This window comes from Physeter macrocephalus, chromosome 12 (assembly GCF_002837175.3).
Source record: "Physeter macrocephalus isolate SW-GA chromosome 12, ASM283717v5, whole genome shotgun sequence".
In the NCBI taxonomy this organism is placed as follows: domain Eukaryota; kingdom Metazoa; phylum Chordata; class Mammalia; order Artiodactyla; family Physeteridae; genus Physeter; species Physeter macrocephalus.
In genome coordinates, this window is record NC_041225.1 from 12285807 (window position 1) to 12291386 (window position 5580).

Genomic DNA, 5580 nt, shown 5'->3' on the forward strand with positions numbered 1-5580 from the left:
CTCCCGGACCGGGGCACGAACCCGTGTCCCCTGCATCGGCAGGCGGACTCTCAACCACTGCGCCACCAGGGAAGCCCTAGATTTTGCCTTTTAACATACTGACCTTTGTAGGATATCCTGATTTCTCTCCCTTCTCATCTCCTTCACAATCCAACCCACCTCCGTTTCCAGGCCTTCGATCTTAAAAAAAATGGACTGGCCCAAGGAGGACGTGAAGACCATACAAAATCTGCCCATCCAATTGTTCACCATTCCTCTCCTCCAAGTCGTTGGGTCGCCAATGCCTCCAAACCTGGCCCTGGACTCGGCCCCGTCTCTTTCCTCAGCCCCACTGCTTCCTGCTCATCTCAGACTCCAATATCCTGGGTTCTGTAAACTCTTCTGGGTTGAAATGTTAATGGCTAATATGAGTAAATGGGTTACATTTTCCTGGGGCCTTTTGAAGTCACCAAGGCAGGAGAGTTCCACTCAAATTCTTCACTAGGAGGTACTTGAGACATGCATATTTCAGTTCTGGGGAAAGCACCATGACCAAGCTGCTGGGAGATCTGTGCCCCTGAGAGACGCACCCCACCTACTCCATGCCTCTTGTGTTATGTCCTGATCAGTCTCAGGTTTGGGTCAGTGTCTCAGCCTCACGGCTCCTGGGGGTTCCCCACATTGGGGCCAGTCACCACCCCCAGAGGACTTTGTCTCTAATCCATAGTGTCTGGTTGTTCTGGTTACATCAGCCAGGAAAGAAACTTACTTACTTGGAAATTCCCTGGCGGTCCAGTGGTTAAGACTCTGCTCTTCCACTGCAGGAGGCATGGGTTCGATCCCTGGTCAGGGAATTAAGATCCCACATGCCAAGCAGAGCGGCAAAAAAAAAAAGAACTTATATATCCCTCCACCTCTCTCTCTCTCTCTCTCTCTCTGTCATAGGCCCTCATTCATGCTTACCTGCCTCAAAAATAGTTCCATGGAGTTTTTTTCAAAGTAAAAGGTAGAAAGACTTTAAAGGTCCTATCTGGGGACTGTGATGAAATAAGGGCCATTTCATCCCTCTGGATAACTTTTGAGATGGTTATAAATGACTAAAATTAGAAATTTGGGATGGAAAAAATTTCCCAGCTGTTAGTCTCAAAGCTAAGAGTAGAAACAGACCCTTCACAAAGGGAGAGGGCAGGGAGGACTACAGGGGGGCACTGAGAAAAGTGAGGAGTAGAATAAATGTTTCTGGACTAGGAAATGAGACCTGGGGACGGGAAACACTACTCCAAACCCTCCTCAGGCCATAAAGACTCACTCACACGCCCTCCCACAATGGCACGTCCCACACAACATGTGTAAACAACAGAAGGGGCTCCAGTGAGCTGGGCCATAAGCAGGGGAGGAAGAGGGGTGTGGATCAGTCTGAACTCCAAGGATCTCAGTCCAAAGTCTGCTGAAGCATCCCTCTCCCAGGTTGGGATTTGGGAAAAGTGTGCCTCAGTTTCCCCATTTGTAAATGATAATAACCAAAGCTAACAGCCACTGAGACTTCTCAATATGACAGACACCGCAAAGTTCTTTACATGCGTTCACTGACTTACGCCTCACAACAATCCCACGAGATGGGTCCTATTATAGATCCCATTATACAGATGAAAAACTAAGGCTTGGAGAGATTAAGTAGGCAGCCAGAGGTATACAGTGCACCTGCGATTCAAACCCGAGTCTGCCTATCTTTCTACACTGCTTATCTGGAGGCTCGTAGAGTAGTCCTTGCATCTTATTATTCCCTGGGGCTAGAGACATCACCCTGGGCCTTCTCCCCTCCATGGTTCATTCTCCTAATCATCAGACTAGAGGCAGAAAGAGGGTGAGTGAGTTTCCTTAAGTTGGTCAACTAGAAAGTTAGCCAGTGCCAACAACCCACACACATGGACAACACTTCTGGTTTGTAAAGTTTTCTTACATGTGTTCTCTTTTGGCTGTCACAGTAACTAAATCTATAAACAGAGGCATGTTGCCTTGCCTATAGACTGAGCATAAAATCACCTGCCTTGCAGGGCTGGTACAAAGATGAGACAATTATGGGAAAGCCCCTGGGACAGAGTCAGGCACAGAATTTGCTCTTTCAACAAACGTTGAGGTCTTTTCCAACTCTCTCCAAAGACTTCCTCTCTGGAACCAAGCATGTCTTGGCACCCTGTGTCTCTTCTCTGGGCTACCTTTCTCCTTTCCCCTTTCTGCTCCTCCCGCCCCACCTCAAATGCCCCTTAACTGCAAGTCCTAAATGGATTTACAATGTGATACTGTGTTTTAGGGAAAGAATCTAAAAGGAGACCCAGGTTTCGAATGGGTAAGGGCTCAGGTCACTGAGGGGAGAAAAGGCACATGGCACTGAGAGATGGACAGGTGAGTGCACACAAGTCAGTTGGGCAAGAGTAGCATGCATGTACATATGTGTACACACACACATACACCAGTAGGGGCCTGGGTGGAGCACACCTCTGGCAGTAGTGGTCTCAGCAAATGAGCCCCTGCTTACTCTAGAAAAGAGCTGCTCAGGCAATCTGGTCTCCAGGAAACACTCCTTTTTCAGGGCATGTGTCAAATATGTATAATCATATATCATTGTTTATGTGGCCAAGTGTGTGTGAGGACCAGCCCCCGCTGCTGCCCCTGAGGTACCTCCATAGTCCCTTAGGGCTCCACGGAATATACCTTGAAAAACACAGCCTTAAACCAGAGAAGGAAGAAATGTAGAGTTTTGAAGTTGGAGACAGAGGGACCATGGTTGACCTTCAGATCACATGATGTGGGCAGTTGCCAATATGGCTTTGGAGGGGTGGGTTGCCTGGGTCTTTAGTAACTTGGTGGAGTCCCTGTACCAGTGCTTGGCTGTTACATCCACATTCCTTGCTTTGGGAGAGACTGATACACCCCTACTTTATTTAGGCCACTTTATTTGGATTTCGTGTTTCATGCGGGTCAACTCTGGCCTTACCTGATCCATCATGCTATTCATTCCTCTCCTGGCCTCCTGCATCACAGGCTGACCTCTCAGTCTGATGCTCGTTCTTTCCCCTGGAGTCGATATCTCTTACTCTCTTCATCCACACAAATCATTCAAGATACCTGCCCTGCCAGATTCATTGCAATATCCCCAGGTCTCAGATCCATGCTTGGCACACAGTAGGCACCCAGTGAATATTTCTTAAGCAGATAAATGAATTCTCTAAGCAGCTCTGCCCTGTTCCCATTATCCTACGGCTGTTCAACGTCCATCTCAAACCCTGACCCCTTGGCCCTCTCCTATCTCATATTTCTTATTGTCCATGGAAGATCTCTATTTATTTGACCTTCCAACCCCTGCAACAAAACTTGTCTAAAGCAGAGCTTGTTATCTTTCCTTGCAAACCAGAGCCCCTTTCCACTTTCCCTATTACTGCTGGCAGCTCAATTAGCCTTAGGACGGCACAGTCATCGCTCGTCATTTTTCTCTTTTCTTGGCATTTACTCCCTCTTTGGGTCCTGCCTGTTCTTTCTCAGCAAGGACTCCAGACTCCGAGTTCTCCGTTCTCACACACCACTCCTGATCCAGGCGCACCCTCTGTGCTGGGAGCCCCAGAAGGTTTCCTTCACGACACCATCAGGCATCTCCATTGCCAGTTCCCTGGCAACACAGATGTGTATTCCAAAGTGAGTGTTGGGTGCTGGATGGATGATTCCCACACTGGCTTCTCCTTGGGGAGAGGGGTCTTCTCTGTCCTATCTTCCCAAGGTGGACACAGTAATTTCGAGGCTCTTCTTAATTCTTCAAGTTTCTTTCATCCTCAAAACCAATCTGAAAACATATCCCTGCTCCCCTACCTTCACACCATCCACTCTCTGTCCCTTTCTCCTGATTCTGGAGCACTGCCCTTCACTGAGTAGTATCCACATGACAGCTGCAGAAGGGGCCGTGATGGGGAATCACCGGTGATCTCAACAGCGTGCTTGTGGGAACAGGTGGACCAGTTCACTCACCTTCTCCTGCTACTAGACTTTCCAGCTTTTTTCTTCACCTTTGTCTAGAAAACACTTCAGAGTTCCTGTTCCCTTCAATGTTCATCCTATGATGCTATCTTCCAAATAAATAAACAAAAAGAAAGAAAAATTTCTCCCCAGAGGAAAGGCCAGCTCATTTTCCTCACCACTCACCCGCAGACTCCAACCCTAAACCTACCTAAAGGTGCTCCTCACACGAAGAATGGGAGAGAGGATTTTTGCCCACCTTAGCATGCTTTTGGGGTATAACTGTACATCCAGGATGAGGCTTTGGGTTCCCTGCACTCTCCCCTTCCGTACTGCTCAGAGTCTATCTATGTTGACTGACGTATGCAGGGCTAAGACTCTTCCTGAGAAAACAATTTGGGATTTGGACGTACACAGGTGACACTGATGGGGTCTTCATGGAAGCCAGATTGTGGTGAGGAACTCCAGTCACCACTGAATCAATCTGGACATCATGGGACCCGAGCAACTGATGGAAAGGACTCTGCACAGGGCGAGACCTCCACTATGTGCACTCAGTCTGCCCAGCCTTGCTAGTGGCTGGGATGTTCTTCCACAGAGCAAAGGCTGTGCATATGCACAGTTAAATGAGCTGCAAAGTCTTAGGGTTCAAGCAACCCTGCTCCAACATGCTGTAAGGGAATCACAGAAGAGAGGAGCCTTTTCCTCTCCCGTTTTGCAGATGCTCAGCAAATAGCCATCCAGGGCAACAGGTGGCGGCCACACTTCAACAAGCCACCTGATCAGAGTGACAGTGGAAGCACCGCCAAGAAGCAAGCAGCATCAGCAGATGAGGAGAGCAAAGAGATTCATGAGAGCATCATGACACCCCAGGCACTGCCTGAGATGGATGGGAGGAGCCATGGGAAGGTGAGGGGGTGGGGGAGGGGGGATGATGGCCTCAAGTTCCCAGAAGTGATCTCGCCAGTACCAGGAACCAGGCACACAGATCACTGTGACCTCGTTGCACCCACAGGCAGTGAGGTGAAGGAGCATTCAGATTACATAAGGACTCCTCCAGGTCAAAGTACATCAAACAAGTCCAAAGAATGAAGTAGGGAGAAAAGAAAAACAAGACGACAGGGCTTCCAAAGCATTGAGTACATTTGAGACAGCTGAGTACAGACAGTGCTTGGTCAGAGGCTCAGTTTGGCTGGGGTTGGGTGGGAGAGGAAGGATGCAGCAGGAAGTCAGTCCCTGGTTCTCCCCCAGCCCACCCGGAGCCATCACCGTGCTCAGTCATGGGGAGCTCAGGGTGGTCCAAAAACAGTGAACGCCTTGCAGACTGGTGACTCCAATTCCTCCTTTTCATCGATGGGCAAATGGGCTTTGCACAAAAGGAAATAATTAAAAGTATCATTTGGATAGCACATCACACAAGGTCCTCACTCGTCCACGTAATTCTCACAATATCCTCAAGAGATATGGCTGTCATCGCTTTAAAGCTAAGAAGTAAAGGTTCAGCAACATTAAATAATACCCAAGGTGCCTTGGCTTCCCTGCACACCTGTTAAAGGGGAATTGGTGGGGGTGGGGAGTGGTGGTTATGAGAACTTG